Source organism: Mustela nivalis (genome assembly GCF_964662115.1).
Source record: "Mustela nivalis genome assembly, chromosome: 13".
In the NCBI taxonomy this organism is placed as follows: domain Eukaryota; kingdom Metazoa; phylum Chordata; class Mammalia; order Carnivora; family Mustelidae; genus Mustela; species Mustela nivalis.
Window position 1 is genome coordinate 14,017,996 of NC_139032.1, and position 26,503 is coordinate 14,044,498.

A 26,503-nucleotide genomic window follows, 5' to 3' on the forward strand; every position below is an offset into this window, starting at 1 on the left:
CACAAGCCCTTGCAATTCTTTACTCTTAGGCATTCCTTAGTGATGTCGTAGAGGATCTATGTTTTAGCCTTCCTCCAGGATCCTGAATGATCTTAGAAGATCCACTGGGATATCTTTCGCTCTGTATTTTAGGAGACTATGCATAAATTATATTGTCTGAGCCTGTTCTGAACCAAATCATTCCGTTAAAAGAAAAAGGCTTTGAGAGAAAAAAAGAAATTAGGGAATCAAGTGAATAGACAACGTGGGTTAATATATCACAATAGTTACCAATTAGACAAAGAATCTGTGAAAGCTAGTCAATGATTGTATTAAGAATCATCCTCAAAGCCTTTCTCTCAAAGGGATAATTTGGGTATATGTAGCCACTAGAGAACACAAAATTATACACATAAAGTTCACATGCATTTGTGAAACTTTAGCTCATTATTGGCATTGGGAAGTTAAAAGCAGGCAAATAAAGGAAAATATCCTCCCTAGAGGTCAACGGCTACAAATGGCTAAACCATAAAGCTGTTCCTTGCAAAGGACTGTTCTTTCTTTCTTCAGTAGTTCACAAACTATTAATTGCTACAATTTATAAAATCCCCATATAGCCATTGAGCTACAGGATGGAGTGAAGAAAGTCCTGATTTGTCTAAGGTCCCAGTTCCCTCCCTCTGAAAATTATCAGTCTGAGCCTGGCAGATGGAGGCACTTCGACCTTCAAGTCCTCTGTGTACCCAACTGAGAAAAAAATGCTTTGGACCAGAGAAACCAGCCTTTCAGTCTCTATCATGCATGATGCCATGTGAACTTTATACTTCCAAACTGCTCATTAGCTATTTATTTGCCGTGGAAGATAGTAATCTGACTCAAATGACATATATAACAAGGGCAAATTAAACATTAACATGAGTTTTTCCCACTTTAAAAAAAAGAAATTATTTTTATGCAAAGGTTAAGGAATAACTGGTAAGTCTTCTGCGTTAAATATAATGGGAGTAGACTCATAGATCCCTACCCCTCACCGGCTTGCAGCTAGCTGTGAAACAATCAGCTCATCTTGCTGAAATCAACTGGGGTTAAACAACCTGAAACTTTCCCTGAAACAACCTTGGTTTCAAAGCCAAGATTAAGGCAACCTTTGATTTTTAAATGTTTGATAAATGTGGGCAGTAAATCTGGAGATAAATATTTCTGCTATTAGGCATCACATTAACGACACTGCATTCTGAGCCTGGTGGAATGGAGGACTGAGTCCATAAGTGTAGTGATATAGGACAACAGGAATAATCGCGTAGGGGTGAAACACTTTCTCCTCCATAACACTGGGAAAGGTCATGTCCAACGTGCTTTGCCATCACCGAATAACGAGTTAAATTAGTCTGATGCCAAAGTTCAGAGTTAAAAGTTATTCTTTAAAAGACGCCCTCTATCACACACACACACTCCCACCTAGACCAAGCGCTTACAGAAAGGATATTATCGATCTGATGGAGTATTTTAAGGAAAGCTTTTCCTTAGGGAAGGGATATGTGCAGAAATTGGTTAAAAAAAGGGTTTCATTGTTTTTCTATACCCACACTAAACTACCCTGAATCAGAAGAGATTATTTTAAATAATACGTCATCAGCTGTTTATGGAGCTTCTACGTCTTCCAGGCACTGTGCTCTGGAGTTATTTATAAGAGCAAGACAGTACTAGAAGAGCTCATGTAGGGCAATTGTAACATACGACAGAAATGATGGCTAGGAGTATGTTGGTATGGAAGACAGGGGTTAGACTTCATGACCTTAGCGCCTACTTTCCATATAACTATGAGATAGTTCTCCAAGTTATATTTCTATGATAATTATTTGGGGGGAAAAGTCCCCATTGCAGTTCAGAATGGTTGAATAAGCACTGGAAATATTTCCTTATTGGAAAGGAACAAGAAATACAGACAGACAGGACAGCCTCAAGATTGTTCCCTCTGATGTAGCTTGCCTGTAGGTTGGTCCTTCTAATCCTTTTTCCATAGGGCCAGACAAATCCTTCTGAAACACAAATCTGGCTGTCACCTTCTGCTAAAACCTGGTGAGTGGCTCCCCATTGTGCTCTGGATGCTAAAATTCAAGCTTTTTAGCATGGAGTGTTAAATTTGCTTCACGGTGAAGGCTTTGCTTACTTCCCATTCACCGCTCACTTCCCTGCTCATAAATGCTGATCTCCATCACAGAACACTATTTCCCTGAACAGAACTTGCTCTCTTGCTTCTGCAGATTAGAATATGTTATTATACTATTTTTCTCTATCTGTAAAATTCCCTCATTTCTTTTTTCTTTCCTTCTTTTTGTTTTCCTTCTTCTTTTTTTTTTTTTTTTCTTTTTTCCCCCACCTTCCTTTTTCTCTTTACTCGGTCAATGACTACTTCAGATCTTAGCCTTCCTAGGACTTTATTCTCGGAAACCTTCTCAGACCCTGTAAGACTCTTACCACACTAGGGTGTCTCTGAATCTGTTGCATCCATTGGGGTATTGCTGGACTGTGTTTTGCTACCATCATATTCTCAGAAACTAGGACTGCATGTAGCTTAATGGGTGAAGTTAATCAGTAATTATTAACTACACAAATACATGTTGATCATGGTACTAGGGGGTGATGTGAGAAATCATTCCTTCTAAGTACAAGGCACATAACAGATTTTTTAAAAAATTTGTTGTGAAAACGGAGCACACTAAATTCAGAAGTCTGAAGTTCGTGCCACAAGAGCTTGTAAGCAGCAAACCATGGAATGATTTAGGCTCTCCCACAGGAGCCTTGGAAGTGTGAGATCGGCTAACAAGACTGTGGAGAGTAGGTCCCCTTGAGAAGCACGACTATAAAAAGTCACTGCTTCCATTTTTAGCCACTCCCTTCAGTCCAGCGCCAGGTACATGCCACATCGTGCCTGGGATCAATTTACATCCTCTGTATCCGGTTTCATCCCCTTGGTGATTTACATAATCCCCCTGGCTGTGCCTATCAATTTACAGACCAAAGGAATCCCATCATAGGCACTAAGTCATCTACTTGGCTGCTTCTTACAAATGCATTTTACCTGGATTATGTCTGTCAGTGCAAACCCCCAGGGAATGATAATTTCATTGTACTTTATCACCAAGTGTTCCTAGAGACAGCGGTGGGGGGGGGGGGGGATACCTGAGGTTGAGGGGAAGCAAACCTGTTCTACAGAATCACCCTTGATAACTTGTCTTCCTTCCACAGTTTGTGACTTTAGAACTGTCTTACCCTACAGGGTATTTAAATCTGTATTGCAGTAAAATGGTTCTAGGGCCAACCCCCTTTGAAGATTTCATACTTCTGTCGACCACCCTACTGTGATCGTTTTTGAAAGGTTAATCTTGAGAGGAGAGATGGCTCATTTTTCCCTCTCAAATGATGAACTTTGTTAGATCCCTAAATACTTTGAAGGGTAAGACAGGCCACCATATTCATGTCTTAAAATACATAAAATGCAAATTCATGGATATAACCAGAAGTAAATTGAGAAAGAGCTGTTTTATGAGTAGAAAGATAGAGTAAATCTTGGCTGCAAATAATAAAACAATTATGATGGTGCTCATAGTTCATTGACAAGGTTAAGGCCAATAAAATAACACAGTACTACAGCATGGGAGTATCTGAAAGTGCCAGGAGAACCGAGCGCCATTTCCCTGATGTGCTTGAGATAAATTTTCTGACGCCAAGGCGAAGAAAAGTAAGGATGGTATTTAGGACATTAGTGTGGTCCTACAAGACAATTTCTACTTCTCGAACAGAAGCATTGAAGCAGACTTTGCCAAGATTTTGTTGAGCACTTTTAAACATTCATATTTTCCCATTTGTAGAACTGTGTTCCTAGAAACAAATGATTGAGACTAATCAGAGAGCCATTATCTCTGCTATGATCTTCAAAGTTAAGAAATATTTAATAAAAAGTATTCATTATGCATCATACTCTTTTTTCTTGCATTATTAAAACACAAAAATCGATGCTGTCCCTTCCAAAATGATCCAAATAAGCCTGAACAGAAGTGTAAGGAGAGCATGAGGGTCACACACACTGAGACTTGGGCAAGTTGTTCTGGGCTGAGAGTCAGGGTACACGACTTTTAGACTAGTTTTACCTATGATTATGAGATCGGGGGTAGTTCTGCATTGCCTTTCTCTATACCAATGGTTTTCAGGCTCAGAATTACCAGGAGGAATTGTTAAAACACATACTGGTGCTTCCTATCCCCTAGGTTTCTAATTTAGCAGGTTGAATATGCCTAAGAATTTGCATCTCCTCCCAAGTTCCCAGGTATTTCTAATGCTCTGAAAGGGGGCGGGTTTTGAGAACCACAGCAACTCACACATCTCTCCATCTGTTCCTCTTCACTGAGGGGGGAAGCAAAGGGATGAGGACAGAGGCAGCATGGCCTTGTGTTATGGTCTTCAGATGGCACTGTGGGGGGGTGTGCATTTATGGGAATGGAGGCAGGAATGAAGGGAAGAAGAAAAAGCACACATTTGGATCTAGCTCCCATTTTGTTTTGTTTTGTTTTGTTTTGTTTTTAATTTTATCAAGTAGAAGATGGGCCTAGCCCTTGGAGATAAAGAACCCAGAGCAGTTCAGGGGAAGAGTGAAAAACCACCAGAGAATTCCAAGTACGTTCTCCAGCTTGCCATCCTTGCCCTGGCTCCTACTGTATCCTGGAGGTCAAAAATCCAAAATTATAGAGAAACATAAAGAGACAAAGCTGACCTGAAGTTATCCTGCTGGTAGGAATACGATCTTTCTTTGCATAAAAAGTGACCGCTCTCATCACTTCTCAGCCTTCTGGCTAAGAACAAGTGTAAAAAGTGACCACTCTCAACAGCTTTGTGTTAGAAAACAACAGGAAGGTTGGATGTATTTTAAATAAAGAACAGGAAAAGTTACTATGCTTTAACTAGAATGTTTTAAAAGCTAAACACGAGTAGATGCTGTTTGTGAAACATATGGATAAACACATTTATATGGCTAAATACGGCATTATAAGCTGATTTAAACATTTTCCAGGTAGGAACACCAAAATATGAAAAAGATTTATTTAGTGCATAAACTTGCAACAAATAGTGAGATCGAGCTTCCTTCGTATTTTCTGGAGCTCAAATCCCATTGTAACATTGCCATAAAATAAAAATATGTGAAAAGAATGTTTTTCTCCACTCTCACAGATGTCTCACTTCTTACGACGAGCACTACACAAAATAAAAGGCCAGTATAAAAACTGTCAGGTGTATTAACAAACTTTCTGCAATAAGATTTGTCTTGCAAAAGCTATTTTCTTTTAAAGCGATGAGGCTGCATGCTTTCCTTATTTGCACACCATTCTCTGGATTGAACACCCCTTTGTCTCTGCAATTCACTGCCTCCTCATGGACTTAGTATGGTCCAGCGTAGTTATTATAGTGGCATGGATTTCATTGCTGGAATAAATATTACAATGCTTTTGTAATCATAGGGCATCACGAGTAGGAGCATTAAGAGACATCTGCTTTCTCTGAAGGGAATTACATGAGCCCTCTAATATTCGATGGGAGAAAGAACAATGTGTAAACTGAGAGCCAGTGTGTGTCATTCACCATAAAAGTCATTCAAATTCACACCAAGTCAAGTCCAGACACAAAGCTGTCCACATAATAAATACAGTTTGCAAACTGAAAAGATGCAGTAAAGTAAGACCTGAGATTTTACTGATTAATGGGCTCTCCTTTATTTTGGACACTTGCTCACTGACTCGTCCTGGGTTGCAAAATTCTTTTAAAATATCCAATTGTTTGGATATTTTAGTATTATTTATTTTCAGTACATATTTTTAAAACAATAATAATAAATAATAATTTATGTGACTTTCATGAAAGAAATTTGATCTCTTTCATCTCATTCAAGTGTTTAAAAAAGCAGAAGTTATTTCAAGATTTTTTAAAGGAAAACTGAGGTATAGATATTTTCAATGAAAAACAAAAATACTCAATTCCTGAACTATTTACTAGATGCACATATTTAACACATGTTTTAGCACATGTTTTTATGTATGGCATTCATGCAAATTTTTGAGGTCAAGTAAGAAAAAAACATCAGGAATCTGAATTATATTTATCCATATCCTTGGAGAAGGGAATATTATTATATTGTATTTTGTTTTCTTATAGAGAACATATATTCAAGATTTTCATCCTGTACTTAATGGTGACTAAGGTAGTATAAAATAATAGAATGGAAGAAATTCTCAAGAGTTTTTCCCCATCAAAATAATAAATCTTATTTCTAAAATGTGATCATTCTTCAGAACGTATGGGATAGATATAAAAGCAGAGAAAAACAGTGTGCTAAAATACGCAGCCATCAGAAAGGATGAATACCCAACTTTTGTATACAGCTGGAGGAGATTATGCTGAGCGAGTAAGTCAAGCACAGAAAGTTAATTATCTTATGGCTTCACTAACTTGGGGAGCATAAGGAATAACATTGGAGAAATAACATAAGGAATAACATAGAAGAAGGAAAGGAAAAGTGAATTGGGGGAAATCAGAGCGGGAGATGAAGCATGAGAGACTGTGGGCTCTGAGAAACAAACTGAGGGTTCTGGAGGGGAGAAGGGTAAGGGGAATGGGTGAGCCTGGTGGTGGGTATCAAGGAGGGCCTGTATTGCATGGAGCACTGGGTGTGGGGCATAAACAATGCATCTTGGGGGGGTGCCTGCGTGGCTCAATGGGTTAAAGCTTCTGCCTTCGGCTCAGGTCATGATCCCAAGACCTGGGATCAAGTCCCACATCAGGTTCTCTGCTTAGCAGGGAGCCTGCTCCCCAACCCCTACTTGTGATCTCTCTGCCTACTTGTGATCTCTATCAAATAAATAAATAAAATCTTAAAACAAAACAAAACAACAATGAATCTTGGAACACTGAAAAAATAAAATAAAATTTTTAAAAAATTAAAATTAAAAAATAAAATGCAATTTGCAGTAAAGATGGATTTAAAAAAGAAAAAAATGCTTGGTAAATCTTCGCAATTCTTACATGGTTCCAGCGACTAGGAAAGAGAATAGCTGAGTGTGACTATTCAGAATTTTGTTCAAAGTTGCAACTTAAAAAGAAAAAAAGAAGTGTTAAGAGTCAAACCTGTCTTCTCTAAATCCTTCCTCTACATGGAACGGCCACTCTCATTAATGAAAAAAAAAAAAAAAATGAACTGAAATACTCCTTTCTTCTTTGAAAGTCAGGAAGTCCCAAGTTGGAAGATGTGTAGAAAAATACATCTTTTTTTTTTAATGTAGTCAACATTTCAGTTATTCATTTTTTAAATAAAAAATTGCAAGCATCATTCTTACAGATAGAAATCATTTGGTGGAGAAGTGATGGCTGCAGGTAAATTGATAAGCAAGTATAGGAAACTACCGTTTCAGCAAAATAGACATCTATTTCTCTACAAATCTTTTAAATAAACCTATGTATTTCATTAAATTATTACTTTTTTCAATTTGATTGGAGACTTAGGTCTTTATTTGAATATTAAATTTTAAAAGTTTGTTATGCATTCAGATGCCATACCTTTAAAATATCCAGAAGTGTATCTGTTGATCAAAAAATACATACTTGAAAATTTTGACTGTAGCTACGTCATTCAACTATGCTGTCCACGACAGTGGACAGAGACCACACATACTAGCCTGGAAATACGGCTAGTATGACCGAAGAACCAGTCTCTTCATTGTACTCAAAAAATGTTAAATATGCTTGGGACAACTTGGTCAACTGTAAATTTTATGCCGCCAAATGCTCTACCACTGAGCTATATACCCCCACAACTGTAAATTTTATGAAATCTGAATACAGATGAAGTAGTTTCTGATGAAAATTTAGTCTTTTGAACTGTGATTTGCTGTAAGTGTAAAAATACACGGAGTTTCAGAAGCACGATGAGGAAAAGGGAAAAATTTTTTTAAATAGTACTGTATGTTGTTTATAGGTTGGATTAATAATATTTAGGATATAGTATGTTAAAGAAAATACATGACTGAACTTCTTTTAATTTACCAGTTTTAATATTTTTATGTAGCTGCTAGAAAAATTATAAGTTACAAACATGGTTTGCATCTTATTTTCAATGAACAGTGCTGACCTACATTATAAATAGCAATTATAACTTAATAGTTTTTGCAGTTTATAAAATCTGTGGCCAATTATTACTACCCATATTTTTGAGCATATCCAATAAATCTTTCACTAAATTTTACACACATATTTTTTAGTATATCCCTCTTCGTAGAGCCACAGCTAATCTAACTACATGGGGCCTAAGTTTCTATATGTGAGGCCATTTCAGTTGTTAGTAAGTGTTCAGACTCTTAAGGTTTTTGTCTGTTTGTTTTTTAGTAGACTCAATGCCCAACATGGGGCTTGAACTCACTACCCCTAGATCAAGAGTTGCATGCTTTACCGACTGAGACAGCCAGGCACCCCTAAGGTTAGTTCCTTTTTACTGAAAACATGAGTTTTGAAATTAAAGCCCGTTTGCTGCATCACATGTACAGTTACAAAGGTTGTTCACAACACAAGGTCTCCTAAGTAAAAGATCCAGCCCACACTCACCCACCAAGTGATGACCCTGGGAAGGGCCTGCATTTATCTGGAAAATGGAGCTTTTTGTTTGTTTGTTTGTTTTGTTTTCTAAATGGCACAAAGACAGCATATGGGTGAGCCAACTCTGTGGGTTTGCTTCAGATGCAATATTACAACATGCGATATTATAAAATACATGCTCAGAAAATTGTTTGCTGCTCAAATCATCCAAGTAGAGTGTGTGATCTTTCCAGGTGAGATAATTCTGGTATCATCTTACATTTGCCAAAAGTTCTATTATTTTCCCAACTTTCACATATATTTTTATCAGTATTTTCAAAGGAGATGTGGAAAGATAGGAGTGTACTGTTCTCATTTCACAACAAAGGTAATGGAATTGAGTTTCCTTATTTTCCACTTGCAAATAAAATTATAGTTCCTACAGCTCATGAGGCAGCTCCATAAAAAGAAACACTGCAACTAAAAATGAACGTCACATTTATAGGCTAAGAACAGATTGTAATAAAAGAAAACAATTTAACCACAATTTTGGTTTCTAAATTCAATCAGAATTTTGATTTCTAATAAAAATATTTCATCATCTTTTGTTACTTAATTTCTATGTTTTAAAAGAGCAAAAAATAAAAGGCAATGTGGTATACCCCCAAATCTAATTTGTTTATAATTTTCGTTTCATACAGTTTATCTCCATTAGCCTATGACAAAAGTTCTCCCTTGAAAATATTCTGACAATAACAGCTACCTTTGAGAAACAAGTTGACATTAGAGTCAATTAAATCTATTTTTAGCTAATAATAAACACTGTTTTCATGCTATGTATTTTATTTAAGGATAAGAAAAAAAAGTGGCTAATACTTTTATGAATCTACAGGACTCCGAGGAGAATATCTTTAAGATAATTCCTTAATATCCCTTTTGAAAGAGTATTAGTAGTTTCTTATTCAATGTAGATTTCTTAAGTAGCTGACATTTATTTTGTTTCCCTACCACCTGATCTTGGTACCTTAAAACCTGTTTTTCATTTGTTTTACATTTATTCATATTCTAATGGTTCCTAGTGATTTTCAACTAGAATTTTCTTAAGGAGTGGGTTTTAGATCTTTCTACACGTACAAGAAATATTGTTGGAACCTACGTATTTTGAAAACCTTAATATGTTAAACATTAATGACCCACTCAGAGTGATAATATTCTTAACAGTTACTAATATTTAACTACTGAATTGAAGGCTGAGAGTTCACTTGAATACAATAAATGCCGTGTAATATACACAATTATACCAAATATTCTGCCTCTCTTTTGATGTTTTTATAAATAGCTCATTTGTTCCTTGCATTTCAGACCAGGACTAATTCCAGACACATCAAATTTGAAGAAGGCAATGTATAACATTTACAGCAAAAGTTGGCATTGCAACCTATACTAAAATGTGAAATTTCCTTTCCAACTGGAGGCGATGGGCCCACAACATTGCATATTTACTTAATTCTCATGTTTACCAAGCCATTGTGGTCATCAAAAGAGATTATTCAGGCAACAGACTTTTTTCAGGCTGATTGGAGGGGCAGTTTGATAAAACGTGACAAAGAGAGAAATTATTTTAAAAGTAAAAGCATGAATTTACCCAAAGCCATCGACATCTATCTTTCCGTGGATCCTGTAATGAACGTTGTCACTTTGGCATGTAGAACATGTCTCTTCTTCCATCACCTTCGAATTAATTGGATTGTAAGGGGGAGGGCCAGGCGAGGAGGGATGGGGGGGTAGAAGGCGCAGTGGCTCCGTTGCTATTTGTATCCCCAGAACATTTTGAAGTCAGGTAGATATTAACCTAATAAGGGAAGCCCCACTGGCTTTCTGTCTCCTCCAGACAAGAAAACAGCATAATTGTGTCTGTGCCTCTCTTTCCAATTGTTCTACTGTAACACGGGTTGAGAACTAACTACAGATTCTAATTAACTCAAATTAGACTGATGAGAGGGATGATAAGCACTACAACGTGAAGATTAGGAAATTAATCCTAATGTTAAACCTCAAAGACATTGGGTACAAAGGAAATAAATGTTAAAGAAGCAAATTGGGCCACTAACTACTTCAAAGATGTTGGAAATTAGTGCTAACCTAGCAGTGGGTTTAACCCATTTGAAGGAGAGTTCTTGACCTTCTGCAAGGAAGGGTTTCAGCACCTAAAGGCCAATAGCCCGCGTTTCAAAATGGCGTCAAGCCTTCTCTTGCACTTCTTGTGTTTGATTAAGTATTTATCATTAGCTCAGGAATGGGACGGGTGGAAGTGATGGGGATAGAAAACTATGTTACTGATTTAAAAATAATTTGTTGAAAGCACAGAAAATTTAGAAAGACTGGGTGTTATATATTACAGACATTTGTAAAAGACATATAATGAGCACTTTTATTCTGATATTGTTTGAGGAAACCACTTATTAACTATAAATACGCATTAAATGAAATTCCTTATTGAAAATGTGCACACTTTCTGCTTTCCCACAGTGTACAGGTTATTAAAAATGTTACTTTCCTATTGTTGCTTCTAATGTTCACTGACTTTTCTGAACTCTCAATTGTTTCCTACAAAAATAGGCTCGGAAGACATACAAATGACCAAGAGACACTTGAAAAGATGTTCATCATCACTTGCCATCAGGGAAATCCAAATCAAAACTATAATGAAATATCACCTCACACCTATCAGAATGGCTAAAATAAAAAACACAAGAAACAGCAAGTGTCAGCAGGATGGTGAGAAAAGGAACACTCCTGTACTGTTGGTAGGAATGCAAACTGGTACAGCCATTGTGGAAAACAGTATGGAGATGCCTCAAAAAGGTAAAAACAGAACTACCCTACGATCTAGCAATGGCAGTGGTGGATATTTACCCAAAGAATACAAAAACACCAATTCAAAGGCGTACATGCACCCAGCATTATTTACAATAGTCAATTTACAGAAGCAGCCCAAGTGTCCAAAAAGAGATGAATGGATAAAGAAGATGCAGTATAGATAGTTAATGGTGTATTACTTAGCCACGAAAAAGAATGGAATCTTACCATTTACAATGACATGGATAGAAGAAAGTACAAAGATAAGGGAAATAAGTCAGAGAAAGACAAATACCAACTGATTTCACTAATATGTGGAATGTAGGAAACAAAACAAAGGGGAAAAAAGAGAGACAAATTAAGAAACAGACTCTTAACTATAGAGAACAAACTGGTGGTTACCAGAGGGGAGGCGGACCAGGGCGGGGAGGTGGGGGGCGGATGGGTGATACAGGTGATGGGGATTAAGAGTGCACTTGTGATGAACACTGGGTGTTGTATGGAGGTACTAAATCACTATATTGTCCACCTGAAACCACATAACATTGTATCTTAATTAACTGGAATTTAAAAATAAAAAAGAGAAAACAGGTTTCTAGAGAAAGTTCATCTTTTTCATGTTGCAAGGTTCTCCTACACCAGTCATGTTGTTTGAAATCTGTATTATACGACAGAAGAAGAGTTAAAATGGTGGAGGAAGAGGAGGGCCCTGAGTTTGTCTCATCCCTCCAACACAGCTAGATAGTTAGATTATGTATAAATTCATTTGTAAGTATATGTTTGTAACTCTAATCCATGTAATGTGAAAAATTTAAGAAATAAAGTAGGGGCTCCTGGGTGACACGGTTGGTTAAGCACCCAACTTTGGTTTCGGCTTGGGTCCTGATCATGAGGATTGTGGGACTGAGCCCAAAGTCAGGCTCTGTTCTCAGCACAGAGTCTACTGAAGACGTCTGTTCTGCCTTTTCCCTCTGCCCCAAACCCCTCACTCTCTCTTTCCTAAAAATAAATAAATAAATCTTTAAAAGATTTTTTAAAAATAAAAAAATGAAAACCCACTGCAATAATAAAATAAGAGCGATTTGATTAAAATTTAAAAATCAGAACCACATCAAGGAAGAAACCTAACATGAAACCCAGAGGGCATATAATCAAATATCGAACTAAAAAGTTTTAATACACTAAAGAAAAGACTCTTTTTAGGCTACATGACTCTCATTATTAAAAAAAAATAAAAAGATGGAATCATACTAGTATCTCAGAAGAAACAGTATTTTCAAGAAGTATATTCTTAGAAGTTTTTCAAGTAAGAATTCACACTGTGGCATACAAAGTAATAATCTCTTCCATAAGACTACTGTTTATAGTAGATGTTTGGCACATTTATAAGAAGAATATCAGTTGATATTCCAAATAATATAAAAAAGAGAGCTTTGATAAAGTGACTTAAGCTGATTTGTCCATTCTCAATTATTAGGCTCTTTTTGGTTGGTTTCTAGTCCCTTCTCTAGAGGTAGGGAATGAGGTTAGTAATGAGTATTGCGTTCCTTCCCCAGCAGACCAAGTGGGATGTTACAACAGAAGCAAGTCTCAGAATCAAGTCTGCACATACAGATTTACTACCAACAAGGTATGAAAACATTCCAACAACTTACTCTCTAAAGTAGGTAAAATTCCAACTCTATCCCACAGTCATTCACCAGTACAAGGCATCAACGGTTCTCAGGCCCATTTGACAAGTCTTGAGAATCAGCCAGTCATCTAGTTGACTAGATGAGGTGCACTTTCTATCCTGCCCATGAGCAATGGGAAAAATAGGCGTCCTAGCATTAGGGCACTGCTCTAAAGAACATCAGGAGGCTGGCTTGCCATGTTCTCATATTATCTTTACAACTGGAAAAGTATTTGAGACATTCTCCCACTCTGTTGTGGATGGAGATGGTGATATTAAAAGCCATCGTTATTGGAAGCTATACGACACTGATTAGCAACTTTGAAATGTTATCTATCTATCCTAATTAGAATGTTTCAAATGCCAATAATCTATTCTAGTATGTAGGTTATACTGAATGTATCCTATCCATATATCATATTATGTTGAAGTATTTAAAATACACTATAGGCAATGTAACAGGAATTGTTCTAACCCACCCATGAAAAGACCCAGGGTTTTCCAAAGACATCTGTCAACTCTTTCTCCTAGATATCTGCTAATACAGATATTCTCCTTTACTAATATACACAAGATATTCAATTTGTAATAATAAATAAAAGCATTCTTCTTTTTAGTACCCTATGCATAGTATTTTATGTTTCAAATTATTTCCCATATGTTAATTAATTTGTCTACCAAAACCTTGTCAATTGGAACACTGTTGTGACCACTTACTCTGTTATACAAAAAGAAGCAGAAGGGCTTACCATGATGAAATGATGTGTCCAGGGCCACACAGCAAAGTTTGGCAGAGCTGTCGTTTCTAGTTGTATGGTTTTCCACTCGGTAATTTTTCTTAGTGACCTTTTGTGACATAGTCTCTGATGTTTTTCCAGGAAAGTCTATAAGAGGAATGCATTTATATTCTATTACTGGGTTTACTTCCTCTCATTATTGAATAAAATGATTTTAAAGCATCCTCTTTGGTTCGGTAAGCAGATGCTTTTAAGGTCTCTGATGATTCCCAAAAGAAAAAAGAAAAAAAGAAGATGATAGGAAAGAGTTTTTCAACATGGAACTCAACTGTAAATTCAACTCTCTCCTTCAGTGAAATGTGAGTAGAACCTATACTTCATTAAAAAAACACATAATAATTACCACATACTATGCCTAATTGAAAATACAGATAGACATTTGAGTCCACTTATTTTGTATGGCAGAGCTAGAATATTGGAGTGTTTCAGAAACAATTCTCAAACTTAATGGTGTTCTCTGGCTTATAATTATATTAAATTATCTCAATTGTATAATTCACTTCTTTTCTAATATCAATACTTTCTTCAAAACAGAATTGGCTCCTCCTAGGAAATTATGTTGTTTCATGAAAAAAAGCATCAACTATGAGTCAGACAGAAGGAGTTCGCTCTGTCCTCTGTTTACATGTATTTGCTGGTTGACGTTGCCTCACTCCTTGCTGTATTAAACCTGGGTCTAAACTCCCGCAGAGGCAATGCAGTAATGAGAACCTCATAAGGCTTCGGGGGAATATCAAATAGGGGTGAAATATGTTGGGGTGTTTTGTTTTCCTGGCCAACTCTTACTTCCTGCCTCACATAAACATCATCTTCTTTGAGCGCCCAGCCCTTGTGGGCAGCCTCTTCCTCACCTTACTGGATACACTCCCCTCTGCTCTTTTTTGCTGATCTCTTATTTACTCTCTGTCTTATTGGCCTGAATCTGCGGCTCTCTCATAAGGCAGGTAGCCCATGGGGAGGAAGAACAGAGGAGAGTATTTCATCACTCTCGCTAGCTCTGCTCCGAGAGCAGTGCCAACACAGAGTAGATTCTTTACAAAGAAGTTTGTTGAATGACTAAATGGTTGAATAAATGAATGGAATGCCATGGGATGGAAGAAATATTTACCCATTTGTTTCTCAAGGTTGTTGTGAAGATCAGAAAGCAGGCATGTGTGTTGGACTGTTAAAAAACTCAAGCCTTATGTGTTGGCTAATTCAATAAAAAATATATATATATGTAAATGGTATATATGTATATAAATATAAAATATATACTTGATATATGCATTTATATATAATACAGCCTATATAAATATATATTATTACATAATTTTATACATATATTTATTATATATATATGTGTGTATATATATATATATATATATATATATATATATATATAAAACTCAAGTGCCCCACGGTTTCCCTCAGCTAGCATAGCCTTAATAAATGTTTGGGGAGGGCGCCTGGGTGGCTCAGTGGGTTAAGCCGCTGCCTTCGGCTCAGGTCATGATCTCAGGGTCCTGGGATCGAGTCCCGCATCGGGCTCTCTGCTCAGCGGGGAGCCTGCTTCCCTCTCTCTCTCTGCCTGCCTCTCCGTCTACTAGTGATTTCTCTCTGTCAAATAAATAAACAAAATCTTAAAAAAAAAAAAAATAAATGTTCGGGGAGTTGAATTAAGCTGAACCAAAACCGAGGAAAAATTTACCACGACTGCACACCTTCCTGATGTGTGCGTACCCTTTGCAGGTTCCGTCCAAGAGCCCTCGCACGATCGCCCGGCAGGGCCCTCGCAGAGGTTGAGAACTGTGGGGGTCTCAGACCGCCCAAACCTAAGGAGATATGACAGGTAACCAAACGGGAAACCGCTGGCTGCCTTGGGCTCCCTGAGATTTGCCTCTAACAAGGCAGACTTGTCAGCGGGCCCTTTGCAGGGGAAATGAAGCGACGAGCAAGCGCGGGGCATCGGAGGCGCCAGCTCCTGACAGGCTAAGGTGTGACCCACTGAATCCTAACCACCGCAGACATCTGGAGGGGGACGAGGGAGCCGGGGGATGGCCAGGGGCAGGAGAGGCTGTGGGGGAAGCGAGGTGTATGCAGAGCCCACAGAGAGTAGAGGAAGAAAGGGCAAGTGAGATTACTGGTCATCTGGTGTCTTAGAGCCCACGCAAAGCAAACTTCAAGCACAACAGCAAACACAACCTTTGGGTATTAGTGTCTCCAAAAGGTATTTACCAAGTGCAGTCTGGCTTGATCTCCCAGACTTGGTTAAACATGCATTTTGTTAACGCTGGGTTTCTGACTTTCTGTTCTTTCCCTTTTTTGTTATTGTTGTTATTATGGCTACTTTTGAAAAATTTTTGTTTAACACCTCGCACGCTTTATCACTAGAATCCTGATGCTGAGGAAATCAAGAAATAAAGGAAAAATGAGGAAAGGAGTGAAAACCCCATAGAGCATTTTTGAAACGGCTTTGCTAATCGAACAACGTGTAATTCAACATTCATAATTCCTAAATATATTATTACATAGATCTGGATTTTAATAATTTTATTAAATTTAATAGATACACAGTTCTACATGCATTATTCTCTAATTTAAAACACTGATATTTAGGAATTAGCAGGCAATTCATTTAACTTGCACCGTTTTTATAAACTGCCTTTTCTTAAAATGACAAACAGGATCAATGGCAACATCAAAATATGTTTTATTTGGGGGCTAAGGGCACATCAGCATATCAAAGCATTTTAATAGGTCATCGTACTTTATTATATGAGGAAGAAGTGAAAAAATGAGGTGAACATTTTGATATGCTTTTATTATGGTCACTTTATCACGTTTTACCAAAGTGCTTTGTTTATATGAGCATTGCCCCAACTGAATCCAAGATCTAGGGAAAGGGGAAGGATATTTTGTTCATCCTTGAATTTTGAATAGCTATCAAAATGTTTGGGGCAAAATAAGTTTTTAATGTAAATATTTAATGAATAAAAAAATGAATAAAAAAAGATCTTCTACATACCACCATATTTGTTATAAGAACAGTTTCAGAAGGGTGGAAATGAATTTTTCTAACATCTAACACAGCTCTCCTTCTTCAGTCATTGAAACTAGTTATGGATGTATAAAATATATGGAAAGATAAATTTTTCCAATGGTTTCATCAGTGGCAATGAATATTTAATTGATAACATTATATTTTCAGCTCTATGAGAATTAACAAGTAACACAGAAGGGTACTTAACACAAGCATTCTACAATAAATGGGAGAATAAAAAGCATTCCATCTGGGGCGCCTGGGTGGCTCAGCTGGTTAAGCAACTGCCTTTGGCTCAGGTCATGATCATGGAGTCCGAGCAGGGAGCCTGCTTCTCCCTCTGACTCCTCCCCTCTCATGCTCTCTCTTTCCCATCCTTGCTCTCTCTCTCTCAAATAAATAAATAAATAAATAAAATCTCTCTCTCTCTCTCTCTTTTTTTTTTAAAAAGCACTCTATCATATAATGAACTTTTATCTTTAAATGGTATCTGGAATCTACAGAGCATCAAGAGGACACATTTTTCTCCTTTGAGATACACAATCTGCTAGGAGACCTTCAATGAAAGTGGTTTAATTTGACTGATAATAATTTTTGGAATGTAATTTATATAACAAAATGGAAAATTTTACTCCTTTTGATACCTACATTTTATTTGTACATTGAAAAATCTTATTAATAGGTAGGGGCAGATCGACTAATATAACGCATACCCAGAAAATCCAACTCCTTACTTCTCAAGGACAGACACAGGGCTCACCACGAAGATAAGGAAATCACAGCAACAAAAGTTTCTCTTGTATCCAGACAACACCAGCTAAGCCCCAACAAACCCAGCTGCACACAACTCTAGAAAAAAAAAAGCCATCTCTTTTCCTTCCCTAGATCTTGGGGAACCACTGCAAGACTAGTGCATCCATCGTTAGCATCAGTCACCAAAGCAGCAACAGATCTTTGGAGAGAGCCCATTTCTCAGCCTCAGAGGGTATGGCAGCAGCAACAGTAAAGGCATTTAAAACAATCATGGTTAGATGTGACAGAGACTTTGTGGGATTCTTAAGCCTTCTAGACTTCTCGACTTGAAGAATTTTTTTTTTTTTTTAAATTTGTGTGAGATGCTGTTTAAGAGTCAGAAGACCTTTGTTTGAGTTGTTGGCCAGCCACTAACTAGCAGAGTGACCTTGGTTATTCTTTCTTTCTTTTTTCAAGATTTTATTTATTTTTCTGACATAGATCACAAGTAGGCAGAGAGGCAGGCAGAGAGAGAGAGAGGAGGAAATAGGCTCCCTGCTGAGCAGATAGCCCGATGCGGGACTCGATCCCAGGACCCTGGGATCATGACCCGAGCCAAAGGCAGAGGCTTTAACCCACTGAGCCACCCAAGTGATGCAGATTTTTTTTTTTATATGAATTTCTTAGCTCTACGGCGCCTGGGTGGCTCAGTGGGTTAAGCCGCTGCCTTCGGCTCAGGTCATGATCTCAGGGTCCTGGGATCGAGTCCCGCATCGGGCTCTCTGCTCAGCAGGGAGCCTGTTTCCTCCTCTCTCTCTCTCTGCCTGCCTCTCTGCCTACTTGTGATCTATGTCAAATAAATAAATAAAATCTTTAAAAAAAAATGAATTTCTTAGCTCTAGTTCCAGAAATTCTGATCCATTATGTTTGGTACGGACTTCATCCTAGGTGATCTTAACAGATCTCCATTCAGTTAGAAGACATCTAACCGAATCCAGGCCCTTTACAGATCAAAACCCCCAGGTCCAGCAGAAGGAAGGAGTAGAGAATACAAGAAAACATTGATGTTAGAACAAGGACCACATGCCGGTTCTCATTTTCAGATGAGACGGTTTCATTGCAGGGGGTGGAGTGTTAAGATTTTTGAAACCATCGTCCATGATGTGAGTTACACACAGCCCTTCCTCATGTGGGATTTACACTATTTATCAGCTGGACAATTTTACTTCCAGTCTAGCAAAGGTAATCTCCAATCCCAGCCATTCTCCAAAATATTATAGTTTCTGAACCTACAAATTAACGAAGGTATTTCAAGTTAAAAATAATAATAATAATAAAATATTGGTTATATTATCTGTTTTCCCCACTGAAAAGCTTTTCAATTTTTCTGATTATATAAATAATACATAACCTTTGTCAAACTTTAAATAATACAGCAAATCGTGGGGGAGGATGAAAACATCCTCTGAGATCCTGCTACTTTGATCTGTCCTTTTGTAGCACTTGGCTGAATTCACCACACATCTTTTTTCAATCTTTTATATTTATATATAAGACAGCACAAATGGGATTAATATCATTCATGCTGGGTCACTTGTTCTTGTGAACTGACATTTGACTCCTTCTACCCCACAGCTCCCCATCCCCTACTTACTAGCTACATAGCCAAAAACGACCTATCTGGTATGTCTCTTTATACTATTTCCATGCATATAAAATCATATACACATACATACAAATACACAGGGCCCATATAAACCACATTTTGTTACTTTGCTTTCATAAATGAAATGTCCATATTTCTCTGCATCTTGCTTTTTTTTTTTTTTAAGATTTTATTTATTTAACAGACAGAGACCACTAAGTATGCAGAGAGAGAAAGAGAGAGAGGGAGAAGCAGGCTCCCTGCTGAGCAGAGAGCCCGATGCGGGACTCGATCCCAGGACTCTGGGATCATGACCTGAGTGGAAGGCAGAGGCTTTAACCCACTGAGCCATCCAGATGCCCCTGAATCTTGCTTTTATATTAGCTATATATCATGAATATATTTCCAGGGGCATATACAGAGATCTCATTTTTTTCCTTTTGATGGCTAAGAAATATTATATGAAACTATCGCAATTAAACTCCCCAAATAACAGACCTTCACCTGGTTTCCAAAGGTGCCAAATACATCTTTGTCATTATATCCTTATGCACTGACACTTTCATTTCTATGGGATAAAATAGAAAGGGTGAGACTACTGCATAAAAGGACATGCCGATTATTAATTTCAATATATAGTGCCAAAATGTTCTCCTAAAAGGCTGTGACTATTTATGCTTCCATGAGTAATGCATGAGGCTTCTCTCTCACTAGTTACCACTCCAGGTTGGGCCAGTTGGAGGGGGAGAGGTGATGGCCTATTTTTCAGTTCATTTACATTATGAATGAACTTCACTCTTAGCGAAGCTGGACATCTGTTTTATATTAGCTATTCATACTTCCTCTTCTGTACTTGCCCTCCTGCTTTATGTTTTAGTGCAGGATCACTAATACTTCGTAAGAACTCAGAGGTCAATATAACAATACCATAAAAAATATAAGTGCTCTCTGTGTGATAGCCTTTGGGGGAAAATACATATACCCATACACAGAAAAATGGTCTGGTTTACTCCCCAAATTCAGAAAGCTATTCTCTGTATGTATTTCAGGCTATTTAAATAATCATTTTCCTGGAGTAAAAACTGATGAAGCCATTCATCTCTACCTTTCATTATTTGGTTTTAATTACAATTTTTAGAACAATTCTCTTAAGGTAAAATTTACATGCTATAAAACCCATCCTTTTAAAGTATATGATTCAGTGGTTTGGGGATATACTTGCTGATATTTTGGGATACTGTACCATGATCACTACCATCTGCTATTGGAAGATTTACAACATTCCAGAAAGAAACCCCATACTCATTAGCAGTTACTCTCCATTCCCTGTCCCACCAAGCCCTTGGCAACCAGCAATCTATTTTCTGTCTCTGCAGATGTGTCTGTTGTGGGCATTTCAGATAAAGGGAATCATGCACTATGTTGCCTTTTTTGTCTGGCTTCCCTCACATAATGAGCTCAAGGTTCATGCATGTTGTAGCACAAATGAACACTTCATTCTTTTTTGTTGGCAACTAATATTCTATCGTATGGATATATCACATTTTGTTTTATCCAGCTAATGGATGTTTGGGTCAATCTGATGTTGGCTTAAATCCAGATTTGACAATTATTTATCTTGTGACATGGCTAAGTTAAGACAAATGAAGCAGGAGTGGGTGTCAAAGAAGGACACTGATCGACAAATGAAGGCTTCCAAACATCCACTCCCTTACAACCCTTAAAAGCAGATCTGCTTGATGATTAATTACTTGCCCAAACTTCTGACTTGGTGGGCCATCTAATACCCGGTTTATGAGGGGCAGTTCAGGCCATGTGGTCATTCTGATGTCCCATGCTTAGTAGTTCAAGACTCCAGGGGGCGCCTGGATGGCTCAGTGGGTTAAGCCTCTGCTTTTGGCTCAGGTCATGATCTCAGGGTCCTGGGATCGTGTCCCACATAGGGCAGGGAGCCTGCTTCTCCCATCCCCCTCTCTGCCTGCCTCTCTGCCTAAATAAATAAAATCTTAAAAGAAAAAAAAAAAAGACTCCACAAGAATCAAAAGCCCTCCAGGAACTTTCTCCAAAGAAGGAAAGAATATGTTGAGGAGAATGCAGATTTGCTCCCACAGCCCAGAGGTCTGCACCGTGCTCCTCCTACTGGGGCTGGCTGGAGACTCCTTGGGGAAGCCCTTTTCACCACAGATACTTAGAATTCTTGAATCTGTCACCAGGAGTCTGCAGGGGGAGACGCAAAGGGCCCTGCAGCCTGGACTTGCTGCAGAGCCTTCTCTTCGGTCCCTACTCGAACATGGCGGGTTTAGAGGTGACTTGGTCAGTGGCGGTAGTAACTGGGAGAGTATACTGCCCACTTTAGCCTGGCACCATGGGGTCGGGGTGGGGTGTTCTGGGAGTGCTTTGTGGAGTGAATGAAATAAACTGCTGCTGCTGATGATGTAAGAGACCCTGGCTGGGATGACACTGACAGAAACCAGCAAATAGGAAGTAGGCCCCTTCCTCCTGCTCTTGCCTTTCAGTCGTATGATGCTAATGGCCGACTCTAATAGGAAACCTGCTGGAAAAGGGAAAGGTTATCTGCAGACTCCAAGTTCAGCATCACAAACCAGCGCAGAGAAGAGTGTATTTGGAGAGGACATCCACGAGCTTACTAGTCTGCACGGGAAGAACAGAGTATGAAATGGATCATCAACGTCATCCCCTGCATGACATGTATAAAAGAAGGATGTATTTATGGAGAAAAACGAGACTCACCTGTAATCACACTATTTAAAAAATGCGACACCTCTAATCTCCTGATTACGTACATACACACGCAGTTTAATATTAGCAAAAAATAGGGTCATATTCTACATGCAATATTAAAAACTAAATTTTAAACTTAATAATCTAATATACTGTTGACATCTTCATCATTAAATAATCCACATCAACGTTATCATCCACAAGGATACTGAGTATATCTCTCTATCTCAGGTGCTACTATAAATCATTTGCTCATCTTTGAATGTGTTAAGTGCTTTATATTATTCATAAGATACACTTTGACAAGTTTCTTTTCAATTCTCTAAAAACATTGGTCGATATGCTAAATTTTGAGAAATGTTCATTCATTCTAATGACATTTTGTTGGAATCTTAACAATATTTACTCTGTATAGTCTCTTTGGAAGTAGTGTTTGTCACACACCGTAAAGCAATTTCTTGAGTGACAATTCAGAGGCAAACTCCCTCCCCTTCTTCCTTCCCTATCTCTCTCTCTCTCTCTCTCTTTACCAGTCATGATATGATGTTAGACTGAGGCATTGCTTCGATTACTGTACATTCCTCTCTAGAGAAGAAATTAAGTCCGCAAATGGGTAGAGAGAGACATTTGAGTGTGGGTCGTGGTAGGAACAGCTGGGTGGAGACTGAGGGAAATCGCAAGGACATTTTACATGGATATAAATGGAATTGCTTAGCACAAAAACTTTAAATTTTTTGTGCTAGGAGAATAAATTAGAATTGAACATTTTTTTTTCCTTGCAAATATTAAATACTAAAACTTAAAACCATCTGTGCTCTTTCTGAAAGTTTAAAATGTGAATTTAGGGAAGTCAAAATGAAAAAAATCTAGGTGGGGGCTGGTGGGTTGCCAAGCAACACTGCTAATCTAAGATCTCACAATCAAGTGCCATAAAAAATTTGGCCACAGTAAGTGTGTCCCTGAAGCAAGTGAATCAGCTTCAGCTCTTTCTGGAGGAGTTTGTAGGGAACCCAAAAAAGTCCCCAATGGGAATGAAATTGTCTTCAGGCGGTTTTCTCTTTCTTCGGCAATGCAAACCCTTATGCCTTAACTCACTGGTCCCCAAATCAGATGCAGACAAGGATCTAGCACATACGCTCTCGCATCCCAGGAAGGTCCTCACAGTGAAGTGAGAGGACCACCTCCATATGCAGAGGCTAGGAATCCCTACCTGTATCCAAAGGACAGAAGCCCACGGCTAGAGCTGACTAACTGGGAAGTGGGAGTTCCATCTGGATCTCATCAGACTGAAGAACGAGAAGAAGACAGAAAAGCTCGCCTGTGTTCTTGTTCCTGGAAACGTTCCACTTAAATTCAGATGATCTCTTTTGCTGCCTGCCCAAACACTGGTTCCACTCGTGGTGTTTTGTTTTTGTTTTTGTCTGTTTGTCTCCCCCACCCCCAAACTGCCTTGAAATGGAGTTTGTTGAAGATAAGGATTTGTTGTTTTCCATATAACGAGTCTGGTCAAGTGAACCTTCTGAGAATTTTAAGGAAATGATTCAAAGTTGTTAGTGGGGGTTCTTCCTCACATATAAAGACCTGTGTTTATTTAAAAATCAAAGACAAGTAAGCCCTGATTTTCTGTGAGTTTAAGAATGAGCATTGATGGAGATAAATGATCCAGGAGAAAGTCCTCTTGTCTGATATAAACTCTGGCAAGAATGAGAAGAAGCCTAGCATGGGTAATGATATTTACATATATGCACTGATTTCTAATATTTTTTTTCTGGAATGCATGTACATTTTCTAGTCGCTTTGAGTGAAGATGACAGAACATGTAATTGCCGGCCTGGAAATTTGTAATTGGATGTAGACCCAGTTAGGGAAGTTCTGTTACCTACCAACAAAATTAGTTAAAGTTTAGTTAAAGGGGAAAATACTTCTGGATTTTAGTCTTTGAGCAGGTAGGTCCCTCTGATTTTAATGATTTTTCTTGTTAGAATATCTATAATTGTTTATGTGAGTAAGTTATGTTATTTGGCTTAATTACGATAAATAAGGGTGTATACAGTGCTTACATAGATTAGGTGAATTTTTTATAAACTCCTACTATTAGTTGTTACTGGTAGCTCAAATTAGATGATACCATAGTCCTTTGATTTTTCAGTGTGTTATTGGAGATATAAATTGATATGTATTTTTTTATTTTATAGAGATGTTACAATGGAGGCACTATAAATGTATTATTTACGTTGCTGAGGTGCTGACTGATGACTGTTATTTATTGCTAAACTAACTTCTAACCTTGAAATTATGAAAGTTATGGTTTTCAAGTCATATAGGAGTTATATTTCCTATTTCCAATTGCTAATCCTTTCAAATAAATAATTATTCTCATTTTTTTGTAGCAGAAGTTTGTAACACTTTAAAGATTTAAAAGCATTATCAGTTGATTCTAGAAAATATGGAAAATATGGAAACACAGAGAATGTTTGAGAGGAAAAAGTCTGTCTGCAATCTCATCAATCATTATTAATTTCCTTTCAGTTTTTAACTCTTTCTCTTTTTTATCGTGCTACAATGCCCTTTTTTTTTTTCCTGTAGTGACAGTTTTTATATCCCCTTTCTTTTATATTCTGTGGTTACTGTATATTTCTATGTTAGAAATGTATATAAGATACTATATAACTTTATTTCTTTGGATAAGAAACTATTTTTTTTTTTAATTTAAAGAAGTAGTGATTCATGTCCTCATGTTATCCAATGCCTCATTAACAGGTCTCCTTGATGATTCAGTAAGTCTTAAACAATGAAGCATGTCTTCTGCTGGCTATTATGTATCTTGTCTCATTGTAAATGGACTCATCTGAAAAAAGGATGTAAGGACAGTTCTTAGTGTTCCACGCACACACTCAATCCAGCAGTGTTTTATAATTGTGGTTATTGTTAACACTTGTTTATCTTCTTTTGGAAGATATTACTTTTGTTTCATGATAAGCTGCAGTCAAGAACTTGAGAATAATTCCAAGTTTTATCTTGAAATTTGCACTTAATCATCTCTTGTTTTCTTCTCTTTTGAAATATGAAATTAATACTCTAGAAAATAAAATAAATTATATTTGTTTAAATAAGATCATGTCTGAAGAGGAATCATCACCTAGTCATTCCTAGTTTAGAAAGGTTATTTTGGCAACTATACTTTAAATATCTGTGTATTTATTTTAAATATCTTAATATTTAAATAGCTAAATGCCTGTATAATTTTATGAGCTGTGTTTTACTAATATGCAGTATACATTGTATCTAGAGGATAACATTTAAAGAATGTTATTGAATAAGTGCAAAATTTATGGCTGTGATTCTCAAAAATCATTGATAATTTAACATTAGTTAATGACCAGTATTTTCCTGGGAGAAAAGAGTGATGTATTTCCGCAAACGCAATTCTTAGTTCAGCCAGTATGATTCACTAACACCTAGCCTGTGTTCTTATTTGGTTTATCCAAGAGTATAAATCTGGAACTTGGTTCGATAAATCATGCCTCAAATTATATTACCCCATAATGAAATATATGTTTCGGTAGATTCTTTAATCACTCATAAGCCTTTAGCGATTACTATAGAACAATGCTTATAAGCACTGAGTGTAGACCAGATTGGCTGTGTTCAAACTCTGGCTTTGCCATTTGCAAACCCACTGGCTTTAGGTAAGTTATTAAATTTCTCTGTGCTTTAATTTTTTGGGTATAAAGTGAAAATATCAGCTACTATCCCAAGAATTAAATTAAGTAATATATTTAGTGCAGTAAGAAGAGTGCTTGGCATATAGTAAGTGCTATTTACATACATAAGTGTATGCAAATACAGGCTACTATTTTTATCACTATTAATTCAGCATTCTTCTATAAGCTGTGAGGACTTTTAAAATGCCTGCTTTCATAAAAGTTTAAAGTGCAATAAAGGGATGAAAATCATATATAAGACACAATAGTGAAAAAATAAAATACTCGTAGGATGATCCTTCTACTTTTAGGATAACATTATTTTGCACATATTTCCCATCTTAAATATAGTTATAGCCTTTATAAATTCTTTTTTTTTTTTAAAGATTTTATTTATTTACTTGAGAGAGATCACAAGTAGGCAGAGAGGCAGGCAGAGAGAGAGAGGAGGAAGCAGGCTCCCTGCCGAGCAGAGAGCCCGATGCGGGACTCGATCCCAGGACCCTGAGATCATGACCTGAGCCGAAGGCAGCGGCTTAACCCACTGAGCCACCCAGGCACCCTAGCCTTTATAAATTCTAATCTAACTTTCAGTAAGTCTTTACTAACTCTGTGACTTTGGGAAAGATACTTAATTGCTCTATAACCCAGTTTTCTCATCTGTAAAATGGGAGAATATAAATGGTATCTATCATAGGATTATTGTAAGGAATGAGTCAAATGTGTGAAAACAGTTTC